The 25,914-nt window shown below is 41.7% G+C and overlaps 1 protein-coding gene across 1 annotated transcript in view; it reads right to left on the bottom strand.

The window, feature by feature from the left end:
• Positions 1 to 25,914, bottom strand: part of tenm1 (teneurin transmembrane protein 1) — a 192,126-nt gene that overhangs the window by 140,573 nt on the left and 25,639 nt on the right. The window lies entirely within an intron of this gene.

The raw sequence follows: 25,914 nt of genomic DNA, 5'->3' as shown, positions 1-25,914 counted from the left end.
CCATGCTCAACTCGGATCAGTAAGTCTCCATTGAAGGAGAAAAAGGTCATCCGTGATGGGGTCCCGCTCTATGCAAGCCACTGCTATAAATGAGTCTGATTAACGCATTCCTCTTCCTATCTTAACCAGGCATCGGAGGCCAACTTCAGGCTTATTACGGCATGCATAATGCATGCTCCGTCTCCACTGAGATTACAGTATGTAAATCGAAGCATTTAGTGAACATGGATGGGCATTGTGGATAAAAAGGCAGGACGCAACCCACCCCTCCCCACACACAAAAAAATGGCCCAAAACAGACGGAACATGTACAGTAATAGAGACCGATAGAGACGTGGATGTTGAAAGACAAGAGTGGAGTGTAAGCGGAAAGAGATGTATCTTTAGTACCACCTGCGGACTCACCCGGTAGCCATCTTGCGGTCAATGAGGTGAATGAAGCCAATGCCCCGGGTCAGCTTTAACACAGTCCAATGACAGGTCTGCACTTGCCCTCGATTGCAACAACACCTTGCCGTTCCACTCCACCAACTGCACCGACCACACCAATCACAACGCCAGGCCACACACGCTTTCGTACACCGTCGGCCCACTTCCTCTTCCCTGCTCACCGTCTTTAAATCACACACACCAGGCGAAGCTTAACAAATGTGGGAACAGATGCCCCACATCAGACTGCAGTTGACCTCTGCTCCTTGTGTGTCTCCAAAGAGACGGAGGAATACTGTTAGCAAAGTCCTTTGCTGTCTCAATACAGGCCTCTGTTTTAACACGCGCGCGCATACACACACACACACACACACACACACACACACACACACACACACACACACACACACACACACACACACACACAAATCATTTATTAATTTTTCTGTCAGCAGGCTCCCACAGAAATTCACTGACAATTTACATACTGCTTGATATCACTATGATTGCAATTACCTCCTGCTGTCCGCTCTCAAAAAAAAAAAAAATACTGTGTCCACACAGACAAACATAATAGTTTTTGTCATTTTCCTATATGCGCCTGGTGGAAATGAGAAAATTAGTGCAGTCACTCAAACAAGCATGAATTCATATGATTGAAAATGATGTTGATAAATTTGATGCAATAGGATGCTGACACATAGAGGCTTCGGTGTATTTATCAGTATTTCCTTTATTATTTCATGCACAGATTCAGATAAGACTGGCAGGAAGACAAAGGCTTGGCTGGTTGGTGTGTAATTTTTCACAGATATGCTGTGAAGTGAGTGTTTAATATTCTCATCCGATCCATGTGCTGTGCCTGAATTTCATACCATTACTGGAAAAAAAAATCAACTGCTTATAATCTAAAATATGTTTCTTGAAGAAAGCTACTCGTTGCACTGAACTGTACAATATATTTATTGTGTAAATGTAGGGCAAAACACAAAGAATGCAGATTGGAAATATTTTTTTCAATCATTTAAAATTCATCTGTTACTGTGCGTGACTTTCTCATTGACTACTTTGTATTAAAAGTTGTGCATTGTCCTTTTAAACACATTTGACTTGACACTAAGCTTCAAAGTATGTGAATTTGAACAAAAGGAATACTTCAAAGGTCGGTGACATTCAGCCATTACTATATATAGTGCTGGCTATTGAGCAACTGGCTTGCCTAGAAGCGAAACCAAGAGGTCAGTCCAAATAAACATCAACAATTCTACGCAGATCGCAAAGCAGCAGTGATGGCGAAGGTGCATGTGGAACAACAAAGAGCATTTGTTTTCTCGGAGCATCTGACACGCGCATGCTCACGCAGTGACACGGATTTACATTTTTGGCACTGGTGATGCAGTGGTACCAGCTCAATCAAAATAATTGTGATTATTATTTATTCCACAATCATCCAAACCTACTTGCCGGTATCAAGTAAAATGCACTTATAATTAACTAGCTTTTGTGAAGTAAATGCGGCTTGATTACATTCATTTGGGGAAAAAAAAAACTGTGAGATATTCCCTTTTTTTCACAGGAGATATAAATTCGACTTAATGTGGTTTGAAAATTAGAATTACTTTTTTTAAGTTGGTGTACTCATTACAATGAAGTAAGCAGTGCTTGTTTTGTGTTCATAAATACTACCAGTACCACAAAGCATGCTCAAAAGCAGTTCATTTTATTTATTTATTTTAATGTTTGGATAACCTTAGAATTATCTAAACATTGAAATGTAAGGCTTAGATATTATATATACTTCTACTTCTACTTCTACTTGTACTTTGGACAAAACACGGTTCTGGAGGCAGCCCACAAAATAGCATGCGACACCACATTTCAAAATGGTAATATTAGGGAAGGACACAATTGTCAGTAATACATATTTCATGGAATGAAAAATGTTTACCATTGTACTGTATGTAAATTTAGGGAACATCTCTTGTCAAGACTGACATGTATTTTGCTGCCCTTAAACTGTGCATTTAGCTGCGCGTTTGGTCATTGTAAACTTATTCCGAATATTTTCTTCAACTTTCAACAGAAAGCAGAGCAGGAATTGGTCGACTCTGATTGGCACACAATTCCGCCGCGTCTGATCGAGAAAATATGCTCACGGCTGATCACTTTAATTGAGCTGAAATGTATCACGATTACTAATTAAGATCGAACATTTTTCAGAGGCTCGTATGACACATGACTCGCGTCATGACTCAGACATGAAACGATACTGTCATGATTCTGGTTTTGTTTGGGTTACATTTGGTTTTGCTTCAGTTTACTGTCATGGTTCTGTTCCGTTTGTGACCAACAGGGGGCATTGGAGGGCTTCTCATCCAGCGTCGCACCTGTTGGTCATCATGTCATTAGCTTTTTCTGTTCAAATGACTGCCACGCCAACCACTCGGGTCAGACCGTTGCGTTACTGTCATGGTTTATGTTTGTCATAGTGCTGTGTTTTGTTGTTACTTTGAGTATTGGGGGTTTTAAGGACTTTTGTTTGTTCTTGATTTCGTTTGCTCAGGATGCCTTGTAAGTATTTTTGTTAATACATTTGGTTCAGTACAGTACACCCTGCTTCTCCGCCCTCCCTGCTTTTGGTTCCACTACCATCACGCGCAACCACGACACGATACCACGTCAAAAACTTAAAACATCAGTAAAAAGCATGAATATAATACCTGAATGCTAAACAACTTTAAAATCATTTTACTTGCACCTCCATGATATGTGAGCTTTTATAGACTTACAGAAAGCCTGCATTGATTCGATTTTTGTAGCTATTAATATTTACTGCACTGAGTGATTTGGTATTTGAAAAAAAGTCTGACTGTATTTGAATGCACCTCGTGTCAATGTTTAATGTCATGTTCTCGTTATGACAATAATAGTTTGAGCCACAAATGTTGAGTTTATGACAAACGATCATCACAAGCTTCTGCCTGTTATATGGTGATTAGCCTTCAACTCACACAATACATCAATTTCTGCGTTCAGTTAGACACTCAACCGGCCATACACATACATATACAGTATTGTGTTTTACAACAGTAGTTCCCGACAGTATTTAAAATTTCACATGGAACACTGGATGACAAGCGCGCGGTCTCAGATGCCAAAATGCGGAGCGGGTCCTTGGTGAATGGGAGCGAGCTGAATGGGGCACTGTCATTTATGAAGCAAATGGTGCTAGTTAAGTTCGGTGGCCGTTAACGTGGCACAGTACACATCCAGACTGAATTAGATTGTAGAAAATTTATTTTATTAATACAGGAGCAATTTCATATGACTGGCTTCTACCTTGTGCGCGCAGTCTGACAGACAAAAGTACAGGTAGCGGTATTAAAACATGAACTCGCGCGAGTGCGATCAGATTAATTTTTTTACCAGCACACACTGAAAAGTTGGCCACATTTGCAAGAATATTGGGCACACTGTCGAGCCCTGAGTAACTCTTCAAAAAAAAAAAAAACCTCACACTTTCAACTCATTTCAAATTACATAAATAAATAATTGAATGAAATTTAATATTATCTTGTAAAAACTACTACAATTGAATGAATACAATAAAACAATACCCAAATCCTTTTTTGAAGTGCTCTCTACTGAATAAATGTCTGAATACTGAAACACATGACTGCCCAAAATAATAAACAGCACAAGGATACACGAACAACCTTACTTTTCAGCCACCCAATGAGAAAATGTGATACTGTCTTCTACCTCGCCCATTCCTTTCAGGAGCTACAATAAGGAGTTTAAAAAAAAGACAAGAGTAAGATTAAAAAAAAAAAAAAAAAGATGCAAAATTACAAAAAGACCATCAGTGACCCTTTCTGAAAAGGTCAGTTGACAAAAGGCAATCTGAAAATATATACACAGTATCCTATAAACATTCAGACTTAACGAGAGTTCGAGAGACAAAACAGGAGAGGAGAATGAGACAGGACCCAGCCTTAATGTAGTTTGTAATTGTTGTAAAGTGTTGCTCTTTAATAAAAGCCCGCAGTATTTGGTCAAGCTAATAGACTGGGCTCTCTAAATCCTGCCTGCTATGCATTATTCAACAGTCATTAGCTATCACCTCATCTGGGAGGCTTTATGAGTTCCATCATCGGCTGGGGCCTCGGCCTAGTCACACTGGAGAGGTGTGTAGGGACGGTAGAGGAGGAGATTAACTATGGAGGGAAGGAGAGAGTTTTGCAAATACAGGTATGAGGTCAAGGGAGATTCAGAAAGCAGAATCAAAGAGGAAGGCTGACGAACGTTGGGTGTGATGCGGCACAGGTGAGGGTCTGTGATATGGAAATGAATACAAGCATGGTAAGATATGGCTGGATGAAAGCCAGAGGTCATATGGCAGACATATGAAAATGGGAAGGCTGATGCAGGGAAATGAGAACAAAAGTGACCAACGGAAGGTTGTGCAAGTACAGCAAGGTGGATGGAAATAGGTGTCAGATGTCAGCTTTGGGTCAAGGCAAGGCCAGAGAGAGCAGCACAGAATGAAAGAGAGATGCCAGGCAGAAGTGGCATTTTCTCTTGGCCAGGCACATAAATGTCAGGTTGTCCTTCCCGCTCCCCTCTCAACCTTTTCTCCTTTCAATCCCACTAACCTTATTCTCAAATGGCTCCTTCCACTCCACCTCTTCCTTGCCTGTCTTCATCTCTCCAGAGCAGTGCCAGCTGTAATTTTGCTTTCAGTGATGAGAGATGGCCTCGGAACACATGGAGATGCTTACCATGGTATCAGTGGCCAACAGGAAGACAGCCAAGACAAGGATGCCTGTGTGCGTGCATGGGCGTGAAGGTGCGCGTGCGCTTTTAAGTGCAGCTACACATCTGAGTAATGGCTGTTTAGCAGCCTTGCCAGCCTTGTCCCAGGACTACCAGTTCGCCTGACCCTCTGCCCCAGCCCAAGGACACGCTCCTGTCTCTGTAATTAAAACACAACCCTGACACGCGCGCATCCTCCACTCTACACATCGTCGCAGCCTGCAGGTCTTCATCTTAAAATAGCCTAAAAAGGAACACGCAAAGCCATCATTCCCAAAACTAAACGCCCCTTTAAAATCCATTCTGCGTTTTCAAAGCAAGCAGCTCCCAGGCAAAGTGGCTCTATCCGCAGGCAGATTCACAACAATAAACAGGTGCCCCACTTTTTTATGAGATGTATTTATTTTTGCACATCCTTTGCGGAAGAATAACATTGTTGCTCTGAGCTTTAAGATCCTTCTTTGTTATTTCCTAAATGAAAAAAACCCAGAAACAACACAACTAACATACTCACATCCTTCTCAGTGATGATGACAAATCTACTCAGCTCCTCAATATTTGCACCGAAAAATAGGAAATCCATACTACATTCTGTATATGGGGTACCACGTTTGTTTGGAACCTTTTGCCATGGATCACCTAGATCTCCTGCAGTAAAAAAACAAAAAATAAAAACAAAAAATGTGGGCATATTTTATATTGATGGAAGACAAAAAAAAGAACACAGTGTTATAGCTTGCGTTTAACAAACTTCAGTGGACATCACTCATGACATGCGGAATAGAGTCAGCCTCTTCGTTTCTCCTCCAACAGACAATTTAGCATGTTTACTTCCTCGTTAAGTGCATGAGAGACTCTGATTGAGGAATCCCAAGGAGGCAACGGCGTCCTGTCACGGCAGGTTACCAGTGCGACATGATTTAATGAATCCGTTTGTCAGAAGACCGAACAACCTACTATCAACTATACAGCAAAAGATGGCCTGCGCACACACAAGCTCTCTCACTGAGCATTTGTCAGTAATCGAGTTATTGCTCGTGCGCACACACACACACACACACACACACACACACACACACACACACACACACACACACACACACGCACATTTAACCTTCAACATTTGTCATGTGAAATCACACAGAGCTGTACATTGACATGCACAATTTAGTTGAGCTGGACCCATGCAGCATATTCAATCAGTCCCTTATGTGTCTCCAAACAAACAAATAAATCTACAGAGATGAAAATAAATCGGTGCTGGCAGTGCAAGAACACTTATGTTTCCCATGATGAAGCTACAAATCCAAACTTTATTTGATGAGGTTCCTCCATTACTCCCACAAACCAATATAAAAAGTCCCAACAGTTAGCCCGGGGCTGATTTCTGTCCTCTGCTGCCTCATGAATAAGGGGCACAATCACAGCCGTCAAGCATCGGCATTGGCAAAAACTCTTATTGTATATTCCATCCCATTTTACCATATTGGCAAGCCTGAGAGCTCTGCTTAGCATCAGCTTTTGATTGTGCCACTCAACAATCAATCCTTTCGTCCTCTCTTACACCTGCTGCCTATGTTCAATTATATAAACATGCACTTGAGACCACAAAGTTTTGAGATGAACCTGAATGATCTGCTAATACACTTTGGCTTTGCAACCTATTATTTCAGATTGGAGTACCATTTTCCAAGAATGGCCTTTCACACTGGCCTTGAAAATAGCCTGCTTCGTTACAAATACGGCTCTTTGTGGCCATAATATGATAAGCTGCAGAGGACATTGTAGCTCTCTCCACTGCTAATATATTTTGTATGGATTGTCTGAAGGGTAAGGATACAGAGAGCGCAGGGATCGATAATCAGAGTCTGTCTGGAGAAGAGGAACCATGCTGGGAGACGGTTAAATGTTCTAAAGCTGCAAATGCTATCTGGAAGCTCCAAATGCCAGGAATCCAGCGATATTGAGTACTTCTTCAATGCTTAATGTTCAAGCTGGGCGATGCTTTATGTTGAGCATCTGTACCCGAAAGGAGCTTGTTGAAGATTTGTTGTAGATATCTTACAGGATGTGTGATACCGTATTATGTAAGGCACATCTTTTAGTTCATCGTGCGCCACTCAAGACCAAAGCCCGACTGGGCCTTGCTTCCATCCAGTTGATGTCAAAGTCTTGCTCTAAATATAGAATAGGATGTCCTTTGAGAAAGAGGGGGAAGAGGGTCCCAGATTTTAGTGGCTTCATTTGCATGTGAGAATCCTTCACTTAAGCCCATTTGAATCACACACATGAGCAGCCACACACACTCTATGGGACATGCACACAACTTGCGAGTACACGACTACACACAGACACATTCTGCCCCCTATTTCTAGAGACCGAGGACATTAGCACTGCATCTATTTCTGGATGCCCATTAAGGCGGTAAAACATTTAAGAATCGCCCGGACTGATTCCTTCTGTCAGAATTAGCCGTTCTTTCCCCATTTTCCTTGTGCATGTAAAGAAAAGATGACACGCGGCTTGTGACAGAAACATGTATTTGGTGGCGTTTCACATTTGCCTATTTGAGCAGATCCAGGCGTACCCACCAGATAAGTGGGGTGGAAAAGAGTTGAAGGGTGGTGTTTCTTTTCAGGTGGGTCAGTTTTGATAAAATGAGATTTCTTTTTTTTTTTTTTTTTTTATTCTCGACGGACTATAATAAAACTCTCAATAGCAGTGGTGTTCTTTTGTGCATGTTTGTGTACCATGCACGGAGGTGTAATTGTGGCCATTAAAAAAAAAAAGGGAGAAAATCACTTGCATCGGCAGGTCACAGAAATAGTTTGATTAACGAGGTTGGCACACGCCAGAAAATGGAAACGCATTGTTGGAAATACAACACAGCCTGACAGTGACTTGCGTGAATGCAGTGACACACACATAGGCTCACTCGTATAATCTGACAAGTAATGTGGCTCCCATCTCTGTTCTATACATGAATATAAAATTTTCTGTGCGGTAAGGACTAAAAGCATGAAAGCAGAAATGGTAGGCTACTTTAATGTGAAATGACAGACTCCTTGCAGCTCTCCGAGCCCCAACAAGCCTGACGATTCTCAATTTTCAGAGAGAGACTGTCGCATACGGGTACACTGATTGCATTCATACATCTGATTATGGCATACGGGCTTTGACCATCCACCCGCATGCGTCTACTTAAATTCCAGGAAATAGCCACAGCATTGCCAGGAGCTTTATGTCCATTGCTAAGCAACTACTTGTTGCTTGAATGCTTCTATGCATCCATAATACTAAACGGTATGGTATTGTATTATATTAAAGAGATGCCTGTGCAGTCTGACCTTGAATTCTAAAATGCATAATATCTCCCTTTTTAATTTAGCTACCTGTACTCATACTTATAATGCAAATAGGGAAGAATCACAATCATGTTTGGCAGCACAGTGGATGTGTGGTTTGCGCTGCTGCCTGACAGAAAGAAGTCGGACTTGACTACTTGGCATTTGACTCGCAAAATATTTCTAGCGACTCGACCAAGTCAAACTTCATATATATTCCTGAAAATTAACATCTTCCTTAAAAAAAAAATCTTGAAATGTTTTTGGGTTTTTTTCAGATGATCAAAATAGCCATCTGATTGGTTGCAAGGGTATCAGGGACAGGAAATCATGTTCATTCATTAGATTTAATGTTGGGGCGGTTTTGTAGCCATCTCTCACTGCTCGGTGAGGTTAGCGGCTCCACAATCTCCTCCTTGTCTCTCCCCTTTTTTTATCTGCACATACGGTTGATAAAGCAAAGGGTTCCATGCCATCTAAAGAAGAGTGTTGAGCATCATGAAATATCTCAAATTTTGTGGTTGTGAAAATTGTATTTTCCTGTCTTAAGGTTTACTCTTGAGCTTACCTTGACTTGGACCTTTTAGACTCAGACTTGACTTGAACTCATGTATTTTCCTGTCTTAAGGTTTACTCTTGAGCTTATCTTGACTTGGACTTGAACCTTTTAGACTCAGACTTGACTTGAACTCGGACCTTTGTGACTCTGAATTGACTTGGACTCCATAAGGGTGGGCTTGACTAGAGACCTGCAAGTATTGCCTGGAAATACTCACACTAATACTCCAAGTACTATCATACAATAATGACCAACATTAAAATATAGTAGCATCGCTAGTGGTGAACAACGACTTTTGCACAGTAGTGTACGTTTAACAATTCATCTCTTAAGCGACACATAAAAATGCGAATGGTTTTGATAAATCTCACTTCATTCAGCTTTCGATATCAGCACACTCTGAACACCTTCATGACACCATTTTGAGTGTGCTGCATATTCCTCTTGATGTATAATAGTATTTGTCTACTTTGCTGAGCTTCACGCCTGTCCTGCCTTGCTTATTATTTTATGACATATTGCTGTTGTCTGTATTAATAATGGAATACATTTCACATGAATGAAAATCTGAATAGTTGTGACTCGCCTCATTGTCATCTGTTTTGGTATGAAATCCTACTCAAGTCCTGTCTTAATAGGATCTACATTTTACAAGTGTTGAGTTGCCTTTAAATATCAGGGCACTCTTTAAACCTTTATGACTCCATTTTGAAAGTGTGCTGAGTATTCATATTGACTGTGAAAATGAATTTCCACTCCAAGGATCGTAAAATGACGGAATAGAGGATCCGTATTTAGCGCGGAGTTCTAAGATCGGTGGTTCAAATCCAGGGTCCGGCCCTCCAGTGTGGCATTTGCATACTCTCCCCTTGCACCCATACATCCATTATCTGATCCACTTACCCTCACAAGAGCCGCGGGTGTGCTGGAGTCTATATCAGCTGTCTTCAGGCAAAAGGCAGGGTACACCCTGAAATGGTTGCCAGTCAATCGCAGACCACACTCCCATGCACCGAAGATTCAATATTCTCCACATACGTCCAGCGGACCAGACCAAGGTGGACCCCATCTCATCTGGAACAGACTCCTGCTCATCCGCAACCCTAATGAGAATGAGCGGTGTAGTATCCATCCACTTTAGTGAGCTCCAAGCGTGTTCCGGCTTGTCAATATTATCCTTTAAGGTGTTTTTTTCTCGATGTGCCTTCCCCAGAGGGGGAAGTCAATACCCGACAACAATACAGGCCTGACCTGTGGGCAAACCTGGCCCATTCTTCCTTTCATCTTCAAACGTACATTGATTTCCTAGCATTCCACTTGGCTCTCTCCTATCTGTAAAAGTGGCAATTGGGTAGATTTGAACAGGGATTTGGAGATGATAAAAATAAGAGATGGGTTCACAGACGACGCTTTACCACAACTACAACAACACGGCTTGATGGGTGATATGTCTGGTACGGTTTCACTTGAGAAAGGATGTGATGTCTGTTTTGTGCATTAGCTTGAGGGTAGGTCGGTGAGATGGATCTGTTTCCGTGGCAAGAAAGATGATGACAGCAGCAGGCAGTCTGATAATTCACATACATTCCAGTTTTGTTTTTTTTCACTCAGAAATTCGAAGTCAGTTTTTGAGTACATTTTCCTTGCATAGTATTTTTATATCACAATGAAGTCACTCAAGGGTTGAGGAATGGACTTGCAACCTCTAGGTTGGGAGACAGCCACTAAAGCACCTGAGCCAGGCCACGCCTACTGCATGTTAGTGTATTGGAGGTGTTGAGAAGTATTTTTGTTTTACTTACTATATATTGCACCTTAAACCACAGCTTGTAGACATACTGTCGGCCCTAAATCAAGTAGTTTCTTCATTACTAAAAGTTTCAACAGTAAATGAGTTGAACCTAATGTAGGATAAGATAAGACAAAAACAGAAATGGGCAGACAAAAAAAACTATTTTAATGTTGCTGTGGGCGGAGGTCCAATCGCCAATTTTGATCCACAACTTGGACTAATATTTTGGCATTATACTTTAAATGAGTCTGATTCATTGGTGGTCAACGGTAACAAGTCCGACACATTTTTGTGTCTGCCAGTGTGTTAAGCTGGATCAGAGAAAAAACATACGCGCCGGAAAAATCAAGCTTCATTTTTGAGGGGCACAGTCTTCTGTCCCTTCAGCCCCCTCAGCGTCAGTAGTCTCTCATTTCTTAGAAACCTGTGTCGTTGGAAGATGTTTCATCAGGTTGGTAATTCTGAACACCGACTTTTTGTCCAGGGTCATTTGACATAATCATACATTTTCTAAAACCACTATATAGCTGACTTTGGGCGGGCTACAACAGGCAATCACGGGGCATTTAGACCAACAACCGTTCACATTCACACCGAAGACAATTTACAGTCTTCAATTAACCTAACATACATGTTTTGGACATGTGAGAGGAAAACAGAGCAGTTACTCCCATTACTGGTGATTACAGTCTTGCAACTAACGACAAAACAAACCTTTGTAGCGTCTATAAAAAGCAAAAACACATTTGGATATAAATTAGCCCACTTAAAGATGCCCCGCTTGGCCTTGCACTGGTCATTAGAGTACTTGAATTTATAGATCTGTGTAGATTCTCAGTCTTTCACGTTCTTGTAATTTGCAAATGGTCAATCAAGGTAAGTGGAGTCTTCTTGTTTGTTGCAGCCGGTTCACTGTTAATACTGTGGCTTCCTCAGTTTTATTTTTTTACATGTGGAGTCACCCGTTATGCCAGGGTTGTCAAATGTACGGCCCATGGGCAGGATCAGGCCTGCAAACGGGTTTAACGGGTTTTATACTCGACCAGATGATTTGGTCGAGTATAAAAATAAGTATGGCCCGACTGAAATAGATTTTCCTACACTTGGCCCTTAAGCTAAAATGAGTCTGGCACACCTGCTCAAAACTGTGTAGTATGCCTCTGGAGGCTGGGTCCCCTGGGGGTAGTCATAATGGAGTTGGTGGTGTTGGCAGGCATGGCTGGTGAGCTCCTGTCCTGAATACCAACCGTTCATTCATCTGCCTTTTGGATAAATTACATAAACTGAAAGATGTACTAGTACACTACGAACCCTCCGACTTCTCAGGTCGACGACTGGCGCAGGTCTATTTTGTGTTCCCAGAACTGGAACCCAAAAAAGTGAAGCAGAGTTTAGTTACTATGCTCCTCACCTGTGGAACAAAGTCCCGGAATGCCCGAAGTGTGGTCAAACTGTCAGTCAATTTAAATGAGGGCTGAAAACATTATTGTTTACTGCAGTATGAATTGCATGAATCTCTCTTGTTCCAATCTCCATTTGTACGATATCTTTTATCTCAACCTGTGGTTCTTAAACTGGATTCGATCGAACCCGAGGGGTTCGGTGAATCGGTCTCATGGGTTCGACGGAGCCTCTGCTATAGATGTTAAGACACACTCGACTCAAGATGTCAATTAGTTATGACACGCCCGCTTGGACATCGCTGGCTGCAGATGATCACATTACATTGCTTGTCGAATTAGTGCTGCGGGAAATTTAGCTCGCTCAGTAGTCATCGTGTGACTGTCGTGATAGTACGTCATATAATTTTTAAAAAACTATATTTATGCCATGTGATTTTTTTTCTTTATTCTGTTTTTAATAAATGTTTTTTTTAACTCTTTCATTCCACAAGACTACTTGCATGTCTTTTTAAAATTAGGCCCCGCCTACCAAGGACGTACTTTTTTTTTGCGTCATAGAGAGGAGGAGGGTCTGATGCAATCTGTGAATGAGAATAAGCCGTTTGCATTGTAAATCATGTAAAAAAGCGACCAGTAGGTGGCAGTGGTGCCTCACGTGATTGAAATGCATGCTTTTACAAAAAGCTTTTTCTCCGTTTTTTGCCCAGGAATCGCCATTTCCATGAAACTTAGCCATTTTGTAATGCCGATTGCTGAAGAATGGAAAAACATAGAAACACATTTTTTTTGTGCTGAAAGAAGAGAGTCCAAACTTTATTTTGGTAGGCTCCATGTTTATATAGCATTAGAACCAAATATTCTGTGGGCCTTGCAAGATCAGTCAAAATCCAGTAAAATGCTGGGATTGAGGGGGTTGCTCCAGTGAAAATGGCTGGGATTGAATGAGTTAATGTCTTGAATTTGTAAAAAAAAAAAAAAAAATCATATTTTTATTTTTCACTAAAGAAGGGTTCGGTGAATGTGCAAATACAACTGGTTGGGTTCGGTACCTCTAACAAGGTTAAGAACCACTGATCAAGACTCATGCCTGGTTGGAACCATTTTGGTCTAATTATTTTAGATGGTTTTAATGTGCTTTTTGACACTATATTTTGTTTTTCTTTCTGTAATGCTTTGAAGGTTTTATGTAAAGCACTTTGAATGGTCTCGTCCATGAATGTGCTATTCAACTAAATTTGCCTTGCCTTGTCTTGCAGGTGATACGTCTTCAACAATGGGGTCCACTTGCTCAATTCAACCTTAGGAAATTAATTTTCACTCCATTTCCTTTTCACCTTTGGCATAAACCTTGCAGAGGATCGTGCTTGCATGCTATTACTGTATATCAATAATATACCTCCATATTGTACTATATACAGTATATTTTATACCTTAGCCATGGGCAACCTTTGCATTTTCTTTAATATCCCCAGAGATCCATTCAACTTAGAAAGCCCAGCTGCAAATAACTTGTGAAAAAGCACAGGAAATCACACCAGAATCAAGAGACATACAGTAAAATGGCCTTTGGCCATGTGCAGAATAAATGTATCGTTGGTCCAAACCGAGACATTTCAAAATTTATGATCTCTGTGGGCCTTACTCATAGCCAACCCAAAGAGCAGAGGTGGAAAGTAGTCACGAATGTGCAAGTCACAGGAAAACATTTTTCAAACAGCAGCTTTTACTAAGTAACTTAGATAGCTCTGCCTCACAGTTCTAGTGAGCTTCCCTGCATAGGACAGTTTGAAAGTAAACGCTGTAGATGCTGCATCTCGTCAAGCTTCAAACCTTGCATATTGCTGTTGTCTTGTTCCTGGTTTCATCCCCCCCCCAAAAATAAGTAAAAATAAAATGAAATAAAAACATCTATGAAACCAAATGTCTTCTTTGAAGCATCCTGCATGATAATAGCCTCAGCTCTCAATCTGTTTCCAGATTGGTCGCATGCACAACACAAAAAAAAAAAAATAAAAAGTTTTTTTTCCAAAAACAAAAGCCACACAAAATTAAAAAAAATAGATTCTAAAAAGTAAACAATGCTTGTTCAAGTCAAAGTTGAGTCTCATGAATGCCAAGTCAAAGTCAAATCAAGCCTTTCTGAAGTGTTTGCCAAGCAAGTCTCAAGTCACAAAATGAGAGATTTCAATCAACTCGAGTCCAAGTCATGTGACCTCTGGTGACTACAGCCCTTGGTTTCATGTCTCCTTGAGTTCAGTCAAAAGAAATTATAATGTTACATCATCGGGATTGCATAAATCAGGGATGAAAGCACAACGGTGAGGAGTCAGCGGAGGGCAATGGAGGGCAAGGACAGCCATTTGAGATATTGTCCTCTTTCATTCATTCTCCCTTTGCTTCCTCCACTCTGTAACACTGACCCAACTCTCATGCCGATCCAAAAAGGGTTGAAATGAAATACCGCATATCGTCAACCACAATCCCCATTATCAACGTGGTTCCGCAGCTATGAGGAGGCTCAAACACAGACTTCCCCAAGGTGCTCGTCTCTCCACCCATCTCACAGGCTAAGACAAAATCTGCTCATTCATGAATCATGCAGGGGATCTTTCTCTGCTCACTCACGGCTCTCGCCATTCCCTTTGTTCCATCACAAAACAATAAGAGTAAGGGTAAGAGTACCTTGGATATGCCACCGGGGGAGAAGTGTCTCCAGTAATAGATGGAGCAAATTCGCTCAAACTTGCAAAGCTATCGTCCCTTCAACACACCCAGGGGTAAAACAACAACAACGCAGACTGAAGCGGCATCCATTTTTGATTTATTTTTTTCTCTTTATAAAGACTACTGTAACTCGCCTACCAGCCAGTCCACACCAAGGTTTCTTTAAGTTCTATTTTTTAGTCAGGAGGAAAGAAGGGCTTCGATGATGATGATAATGAATATTATTTTTCCAACATTGTTATTTCAACATTTGTTTACAGAAGTAGCTATGGATTATTAACAATGGTCCCGCTAATTTTCAGACATGCACACAGGGGCCAAAACCACTATGACACCTGTCAAAAAAGTGACACAGTGTAAACCAGCTATTTTTCAAAATAGAGGATATCATTGAATAGACATTAAAATGAGCCCGAGTTTGGAAGAATCGATTCAATGGGAAGTCAACTCAAACAATTTCATTACAAAAATATTTTCTCTACAGCCTCATTAGTTGAAATACGGCACTCTTATTAATATTGCATTTGTGCAATATGAGTTAAACAGTCAAATCCACCCGTTTTTGTCCAAATCAGGAGGCGGGCATTTTGTCAGTCGACTGAAAATGACATCACAGTTGCTCACGTCTCAGGTTTTTGTGTATTTTTTTATCACAACATCCCAACTTAATTGGAATTGTGTTTGTATGTTATAAAAAAGAAAGAAAAAGAAAAATCATTCATAATTGAAAGTATTTGAAGGGGAAAAAAAGCCTTCTGGTACAGACTTTAGTTGCAGTTAAAAGAGCTCACTTTACTCAAAAATGTTCAAAAACAAACCCCCACATTTCACACAGAAGCAACACAGTGGGGTTGAGCATCTGTTTGGATAGCACATTCGGTTGTCTGAAACATTGGCAGGAGCCCTGCATTGGCCATGAGAAGTTTGAGTGCAGCGAGGTGACCGGGTGACAGAGCAGACGTCGAGTTGTGTGCACAACTTGGTGCACACAATTACTGTACACTTCAGTGCGCCCACGCCCAACACTTGCACCCTTTGATGCTAGCACTATCTTTTCTCAAGACACACATAAATAGCTCATTGTTTTAGCAGCATTCTGAAATATGTCAGGAGCTTTTTATTTTACAGCATTATAATCTATCTGGCCAATCTATTTTGTAAAGTAATTGTGGATGCACTATGATAGTCCTCTGCTCAGGCAGAAATGGTTGAGAGCAGATGCCTAACAATAAAATCTGATGTATAGCATATTTGTGGTATTCTACAAATGTACTGCTTCCTTCTGTCTGAATGAAACTTTACCAAAGCGGTAATTTGGTCAAAGACATCCACCTATATTTCATTTGCTTTTCCAGCATAAAACGGCAAATTGCCTGTTGGGATCTTCTGGGGGCCCTCCATACACAAAGTCAGTTAAAATACTTTAAATGTGAAGGTGATGCCTTACACCAAGCTGCCAAGCCTCATATTAACAAACGCATATCTTCAGGGAGTGGAGGTTTAGCATTTAGCACAAGCATACATCACATCAATGTCACTCGACAAAAGCAGCCCATTTATATTGCTGACAGCACGGCGGAGGCCAAATTGTGCAAGCTGAAGTGTGTCTGTACACTCCTGCATGCATGCGCACATGGTTGGGTGTGCTGAGGGAGAGTGTGAGAGGAAGAGATGTGAAAAGCAAAATAAACAACATGACAGAAAGAGACAGGGTGGTCTGAGGCAGCGTTAAAGCCAGACCTCGAGGAGTTTTCAGGTATTTACATATGCAGATTCTTGCGACCCCCAGATCCCTTCCCTCATTATGAGAACCCAATTAAAACTCCCCTCATTTAATGTTTATCTTAATTAACCCTAACAATTAATGGGTTTGAAAAAGTCCTATTGCTGCTTTTTCAATTAAGCATTTCAGATGACAAAGGTTGCAAAAACAAAATCTCAAGTGAGTAAAAGAAGTCCATCACAGGCCAAAGACATCGAAAATAATTGCAGCATGTATTGTTTCAGTAGCTGTTTTTGTTTGTTTGGGGTGTTAATAGATGCTCAGCAATTGAAGGTCTTGCTGAGTGCATCAGTTTACTTGTTTTTTTAATATATTAACATGACATCCGAATGTGCCTGTTAGTGTCCAGCAATGCAACCAGCAGCACTCATACGGGTCAGCAGATTGTTGGGTGAGACCCAGTAGATTATCCGTCTGCCGGTGCCAGAGTCCTGGGTGATGATAGGTCTGACAGGCCAGGACGCTGTGCAATGTAATCGTCTTTGAAACCGGAACCAAGAGCGGCACTGCAGTTATAGCCCAACCAAATGCCTGACACAAGCTCAGCCACTGTAATGGTGGAAGCATCCAATGCTGCAGCAATCAGCGTAATGCCTAGTACATACCGTACTTGATTATACCCTAAAATACTGTTTACGGCTCGACGTTCATGCCTAGTGCAAGTCTGGTGCGAGGCACAATGTCTGCACAGGGGCGGGCTAGACAGAGTGTTGGTATTTTCATGGACCCGTGCAACCCGGTGCAGCATGATGCATTTTAAAGAATGGTTTGGGCGTGAACACACCCAAATTTTTTGTTTGCCAATCAAAGTGGCTTCTTAAAATGCCACACGCGAGAGACACGCTGAGAGTCATTGACATGGCGGAAGAACTAATTGAGCTGCAAGCATCTCGAGGCCAGTCTAGGTGCACAAAGTACCGTATTTTCACGACTATAAGGCGCCATTAAAAGTCTTAAATTTTCTCCAAAATGGACCGGACGCCTTATAATGCGGTGCGTGTTATGTATGCGCCGAGTTCCAAAGCCTGACTAAGAGCACCTCTGGCCGACACGCTGTTTATATAGAGAAAAGGTGGACGTGAGTGACGACAGGCATGCAGAAGTCGGCCAATGAGTGAAGGGTGGGCGTGTAAGAGGACGCTAAAAGCACGTCCCTAGCAGGTACCAGTCGCCAATGAGTGAAGAGTGGGCATGTAAGAGGATGCTAAAGGCACGCCCCTAGCAGGTACCGGTCGCCAATGAGTGAAGGGTAGGCGCGTAAGAGGACGCTGAAGGCACACCCCTAGCAGGTACCAGTCGCGTGAGTACATTGTAAAATGGATAAATAAAGTACAACCGAACTCAGTTTTGCTTCCGTTGCCTTTTTAAAAACGTGTTTTTAGCGTGTGTCCGTATGTCTTAGCTGCTACCGTATGCTTTAAGCTAACATACCTGGAATGTTTTAGCGTGAATGCATGCTCCCGAATGCTTCAAGCTAACGTGTTTTTAGCGTGCGTGCATGCATGCCGTGTGTTTAAGCTGGCGTATGTTTTACCATGCCTGGCTGCGCTCAATAATACAGTGCGTTTTGTGTATGTGTCAAATACAGAAATAGCACACGTTACTGAGACTGCGCCCAACAATACGGTGCGCCGAATGGTCGTGAAAATACGGTATATTATAAGGAACAGCAAACAGACCCCCACAGGCAGATGATATAAAGTTGGCTATAGAGAGATCCCAGATCCTAAGTGGGCACTTGGATATCATCTTTTACTCATGTTTGATAGAATTTCCGTTCACACACACACACACACACACACACACACACACACACACACACACACACACACACACACAGCATCCCTGAGCAAAGAATGTGTGTGGGTTTCTGAGAGCATGTGTGCGTGTGACCATAACATGCACCTTTGTGTGTCCTCCACCCCCAGTCAGCCTCTCCCGTTCACTGTAAAGCGCTCCGGTTTTGACTAATCTCTCCGTACACTGACGGAGCTATTGTTCCTTTTGGCTTTCAGCATTTTCATGTGCCACTCACCCTTCTCTGCGCTCATATTAATATGCTAAAAGCGCTTGAAGCTAAAAACAGTTCAAGGCCCGCTTATGCCATTGTTTGTTTAAAAACAGCTCAGCTCTCACCTCCTCCACTGTGTAGGTGAAGGTAGAGCTATTGCTGTATGGCCGCTTATTAAATTGGCAAGTAGTGGCTTGGCTTTGAGATGTTTCGATCGCATAGTTTATGTATACAGGCAGCCTGTAGGCAGGCAGTGGATAGCATGAAATGAAAGCTGCCACTGATGTTCTGATTCAATGACTGTTGCCATGGCAGCAAGATGATAATGGAGTAGGGTGTTTGAATTCTCACTCACACACACACACACACACACACACACACACACACACACACACACACACACACACACACACACACACACACAGGGATGGCAAGATGGGGGGGAAGGGGGGGGGGGGGGGTACCAAAAAGAGTCTGTCCTTTTCTCACACATGAACACAAAAGCCAAGCACTGCCCATCAAGCGGCAGTGCGGTCCAATAACTTCCTTTGGGCCGGTGGACTGTAAAGGTCCATCATTAGGACCGCGGGGATTTGTCCATGTTTCTGACAGCTTGCCAACATGGCTAACTATGTCATGTGACCACCACTAAAGAAGCAAAGAGTCAAAACTCCGCTACAATCCAACATATGGCTGATTCACAGAAGTTCTGCAGCTTCTGCTGGATGCCCGATCGGCAGGTTCAATAAAAACGGTTTCTGGCTCCGGTGGACGGGTTTATAGTGTTTCCTCTGGCCAAGCGTGGCACCGGGGTTAAGTTGATCATCTCTCACTCTAGTAAAATAGCCAGGGGAGTCTGTGTACCACTAGATCAACTCTACAACTTAAAGACCCTAAACGTTACAGCTCAGATGATCGATATGGCACTGAGCAATGTTCTTTACGAGCTAATAGACAAATCCATTACCGCAACCCCACCCCCAGGGTCTTGAGAAGGCAAAAAGGGAGTTTGTGCATGTGGCCGTTTGTCTGCTGTTGCCACTTAGACTGCCACTCACCTAGGCACAGATGCACAAAATCGCTGGGCAAGTTAAAAGATATGGAACAGGAGCACATCTGGTTTGATTGGCACATCTGGGAATGTCTTTATCTCTGAGGGCATTGCGGATTCACAACTCAAAATGGCTTAGCACTACCACAGTGATGCCAAAAGAAGATTTGTGTCTTCAAACATCAGAGGAAGGAGAAACACATGAAATCCTTCTCATTCACAATGCTTAACGAGACTTATCTGACATTTCCGGATAAGAGCGCTTCCATGAAATATTTGTAATTCCCTCTCTGGCTAATTAGAAGTCTGTCGTCTGAATAATTCTCAGAATTGTGCCATAAAGAAGTGAAATCGGGAACATCAGATTCCCAACTGACATGCTGCGTAATTTCGCTCTTCTTATTTCACTAAATACTATCACATAATTAATGAATGAATTATTTCATTTGTAATGGCTGTCTGACATTTGCTCACCAACAAGCCTTTTATGATCTTTGCGCTCGCTTCAAGACGTATGCTTGCTCATGAACTGTAAGGTCAGTTTCGGGTTTTGTTTCTGTGTCTTCTGTGTGTACTTTTCTGTAATTCATAAACAGTATTGCTAAAAAATGGCGCTTATAAATAAAATGTATTATTATTATCATTATTATTATTATTATTACTATTTCGAGTGCATCTGAACTGTCAGTTAATTTAACCCTAAATAAAGTTCCAATGTTCGAGTCGGCTATTACTGACATTCGTGCAGACACATCTTAAAAGCACATACTCTGATTTGCAGAGAGCTTCGTAAATCATCAGAGCGATCTCATCTTTCGAAGGTATCAGTCAGGAGAAACGTACAAAAGGATTTCCACAGCATTTTATCTCATTTGTTTAGATGGGAGCAAATGATCCTGGATTTGTCAAAACTTTTGGATAAATATTTTGCCGTGAACTTTCTTTCTCTTGCTGAACGTGCATTTTCCTCAAGGTTAGGCTTAGGCTGCACCTTGCTGTTCATACCCATCTTTGGAAGCTTTTTGTATGGCAGTCCTTCATCTTTGAGCAGGATGGAAAAATATCAAATAAAAACGGTAGTCACGAAAACAATAGCTGGACTTTTGTAACCCCAAATGTTCACTGTTGCATCGTTAAAGTACGACTGAACTAATAAAGTATCAATAAACCCCTTAGAGTTCCTGTGGTGTGGACATGGCATCACATTTGTCAAAGGTTGTCTGTCCTAATATGGGCCCGGTGAATGACTGGCAACCAGTGCAGGGTGTAGTCTACCCCTCAACCAGACTAAGATGAGTCCGTGAGTTTCAACAGGATTAGAGATACAGAAAAGGATTGGTTGGATAACTCACTGCACTGTTTGCAACACAAACAGTGTCTGTATTTTATATCCGAGTTTGTTATAGGTTGTTTGTTGTTGCTCTTAGTGGGAAATTGCTATGTTCAACCTGAACACACGCAGCAAAACGTTCTCGAAAGTGAACTAAAATGCACTTGAAATATATTTGAACAAGGTTGAATCTTATGAGTGTATTAAATAAATGTTCATCATTCTGGAATTTTGCAAAATTCAATTTTCATTTGTTATCTTTTTACCCAGTGACACAAACAATGCGACTTGAAATATGTCAAAATAAGCCATGCTTTTTACTGCTACTGCCTTCAGTTGATGCGATTGCTAACCTGGGAATGCTAAATAGTGGAAGCAATTTCAAAACCCATTTCCTCCAACCATTATCTGCAATCTATGTCTGAAGTGGAACACTAAAATATATCAATATATTAATTTGGCAGGATCAAGCAAATAGGAGAGAGAAGTCAAATTTGAAAAGGGAATAATGGAGGCGGAAGCCAATCCGAATTTAGTGCTTACTCAAACCAAGATAATTGCGTTGATATTTGAGAGATCCTTTAATATGACAGGATTCGCAGGTGTTTTATAATTTCACTGCTCAGAGGAAGAAGCGTAAGAAGAACAGTGTGTTCATGCCAGGAGGTGGCCTGCACCATGCCACGGTGTCGGCGCAAAATGCTAAGACCAAAGGCGAGTCCATTAAGACAGACATTGGCCTTGAGGGAATGAAGAATGAAAAAAACGGCCACTTAATTGGCATTTCATTTGGTGAGTGCTGTAACCTGCATTTCAGAGTCATGTTTTGCTTCCACGTCACATGATTTCAATCCACTGGCATTAAATCTAACTGACCTCTCACATTATATTTCTCTTGAACTCTCATGACATGCATTTCACTGACAACCCATGGTAAGTACTAATGGCTGTACATCGTGGTTTTACTCATGAATCTATCTTTTAGTGATGAAAGTAATTTCTTGAAGGTTTTTTTTTTCCCCCACACCAAAATATTCCTCACTTTTATGGTAAGTGTGCTATTTCTATTTTCACTGCATTCGGCAAACACTGTCGTTGTGTCGACTGCAAGTTTTCAATAAGAGTTGGTGTCTGCTGCAGTGAGTCACGGTGGATGAAAGCTGAGCCAGTTTAAGATGGAGTGCCTCATATGACACATACTGGTCATAAATTTAAAAATTGCTGAAGTTGCGCCAAATCCCTCGATGTAACAAATTGGTCAATTTAATATTTTTCACAAATCTGTATTTTTGGCGGGTGTCATTTTTACATATTATTGGCCAATTGAAAGTGTTGAAAATGGCTTGCGCTCATTGACGATGCAATGTTAATGGTTGAACAAATTGCCGTTGTGGGGGTCTCCTGAAAAGTGATCATTTGGAGGTACAAGGATTCCACCTGATGCCAGCGATATGTAAATGACATTTACATTTAGATTGTGTTGTCACTGAATGTACATGTAACTCAAACGGAATTGATTTTTACAGTAGCCGTTCGGTGGCTAGGAATTAATCCATCTGTGGACGTTCAATAAAATGGCATCTCATTTATCGGGCCACAATTATTTTTTACCGCAAACCTGTTTATAATAAAACATGCTTTAAGTATTTATTTTGAACAAAAACATCATTCATATCTTAAATATGTTTTACTGTAAACACTTATCGCTGGATCGTGGGGGTGTGGAAATGGATTTGTGCGTGGATCAATGTTCCCTCTAAATCTCAATGCGTGCTGAGCATTAACACAAATTTCACGAGCATTCCTTGGAGCACGGTGACCAACATCAGACATGCACACGTCTCCCACTCAACCGGTACCACACCTGTTCAAACACTGAGATCCTAATTTACATGATACTGTATTGGTATATTATGAAAAGAAACTATAAACCAAACCAAACCAACTATATGTCAAGATACAACATATCATTGAATCGAGATTTGTGACACAAATAAAATTAGCCCCGGTTTGTCTGTTTTATTTGAGCACATAGGGCATATTAAGCATAATTAAATTCCAATAAAATCTGTCTAAATATTGTCCACTCATAAATAATGGAAAAGATGCTATTCAATAAAACATAAACATTTCTAGCCACCTGACTCCTGAAACATGCGAAAGAGCTTCATTTAAGGGGCCGGTTTAAACTCTCTGGAGGAGCAGATGGAGCAATCTGCTTCATCTGCAGCGTCTCGTCACTAGTGAGGGTGAGTTGTGTCAATGTATGCCTCAAACCATAGTAGAACAACTGAGTGTGCATCCTCTGGCGTGCTACTGATACTGAAACTGTAAGGGAAGTGGGAATGGTGTGGTGTCCTGTTTGTAGCTTAAACTAGTGTTGAACTTGAGGAATGTGTGTGTGTGTGTGTGTGTGTGTGTGTGTGTGTGTGTGTGTGTGTGTGTGTGTGTGTGTGTGTGTGATGCGCGCCAGCATCGCAGTTTGCGCTGAGAGTGTGAGAGCAGTACGCAATTGCTCATATGCGCAAATTAGAGGGCTGGGGGATGTCGCCACAGTCTGCAAACCTCACCTTGCATTCCAGTATCAGATATTTAAACGTAATGTATGATACACCGCTGAAGCCACGTGATTTTTTTTTTTTTTTTTAGCAATGGCTATTTGCAAAGAATGACTCTAATAATAGCCCCATAATGCATATCAATGCTAGCAATAACGTGAAAATTAACAACTTCAAAATGTGCATAGCATTGTGTTTTTGAAGTCGGAATTTTGAATTTCAAAACAGTGAAATGACTGCCTCAAGGTTTCATTGTGATGTGAACAGATGTGGCTGTTGAATTGTTGTTGGGCCAAAGTGAATCACGGTCAAACCCAAATTTGATGGTTCAACAATCAGCCTTGTAGGCTTTCCTCTGGTCATAACACTGTGCGTGCTGTGCGCATGTGCCTGTGAGAGTGTCAGTGATAAACTCCAGCTGAACCTTACTTTGTCTTTTGTACTGCCAATCTCCTCAACTCTAACATTGCACTCTTAGTCATCAATACGGAGAGGTTGATATTTTCACGAGTTTGTCAGCAGGCTTGACTGATGCTCTGGTATGCCTACAGTCATCCTCAAGGGAGGTGTTACACTTGGACATCCTGTACAACTCCACATACACTCACACACACACAAAGATTGCCTTATCTTTTTTAAAATCACATATGAATAAAAGAATACAGGCAGGCATGTATTGAATCTTAAAACGTAATCTTTCCCTTTGTCTCTCTGTTTTCCTCATAACACATGCACCGACAACACATTCGCTGGCAAAATTGACTTGCCACCTTCAATCAGACAAGGACCAAATGGATTTCTGCCAGTTTTACGCTGACATCATTCATAGATTTGGAAGAGGGGCGCGCTTTGAAGAGCAAGGGAGGGCAAGTTCTGTCTGACTCAAAATGCACTTTTGTTTCGGGAGCAGCTTTTTGATTCCAGCCCGTTCACAACCAAAATCTTTTTAATTTTTTTTTTTTTTTTTAGCTAGTGACTCTTACTTGTATTATCGATGCAAGCAGAGAGGGTATTAGACTTTGTTGGGGAGAGAGGTGTGACATCCATAATGTATTTCCTATTAGAGGGTGCCACGCATGGACACACCTGGCCACGTGTCACAGTGGGATGGACAGGAAGTGCATGAGAATAAATGATAGCAGAGGAATAAAGGTTGCCAAGTAACAGCACTTGGAGAGAGGGGTAAAGTAGGAGTCAAAGGAAATAGAAGAGATAGAATGTGTCGGGTTCAGGAAGCCATTGGACATTTAGTCCTTCGTGGAACACATGAAATCCACACATAAACCAGCTTTCATGGTGCAACGCAGCAGTTAAGCCAATTGCTTTGAACATTTAAATCCTCGCCTCTCACCTGTGCCACTTCCATCCTTATTTGCTCTTCGCTTCTGCATGCCTGTCTATCGTTCTCCTTTTTTTGACCCCGGATTAAGTCGGAGGGTCTCTTCTTAAATGTTAATTATTTTTGGTCCATATGCACGCAGCCATCACAAATTGATTGCGGTGTATTGCTGCAAGCACTTTCACTCCCTCCCTCTCATTCGCTCGCCTTCCGCTTGTGATTTTGCATTAGACAGACTCCATTTCCAATCAGGCTGTCATTAAGGTGCACCCCCGGGTGCATCTCAAACAAAAACAAGCACACCCTAAAACCGTTCCTGCATCATTTTTGTCTTACTCTGCTTCACTTTAGCCCTCTTTGCTTCACTCTTTCCTGTTTTTCCATCAATTCCTCATTCTCTTGTATTCACGTTCTAATTATACCATACATTGCCGTGTGTATTCCCTCATTAGCATTTTCGTTCATATGGTCTCTCCCCCCCTCCCCCCTTCATCATTCCCACCTTCTCCTTTATGTTATCTTCAGCGTCTGAATGCATTGCACTTTTTCGCAGCACATAAACAGACAGTGCCCTTGGGGAGGTGTTGGAGAGCTCTGTCTTTGTTTGTGCGCACCTCTAACTAACTCTCCATCTGCAGGCAGCCAAGCCCGCCAGTGCAAGACAGAGAGCTGGCTCAATCCCAAACTCCTTTCCAGTTGGACTCATTTCTTTACCTTAACCTCACAATGTCTCTCTCCTGCCAGGATAAGGCCCTCGCTCTCAGGCGAATGTCAGC

This window comes from Hippocampus comes, unplaced genomic scaffold (assembly GCF_001891065.2).
Source record: "Hippocampus comes isolate QL1 unplaced genomic scaffold, H_comes_QL1_v1.1 scaffold156, whole genome shotgun sequence".
In the NCBI taxonomy this organism is placed as follows: Eukaryota; Metazoa; Chordata; class Actinopteri; order Syngnathiformes; family Syngnathidae; genus Hippocampus; species Hippocampus comes.
Note: the sequence above shows the minus strand (reverse complement) of the source record. Positions and strands in the feature narration are given on the sequence as shown.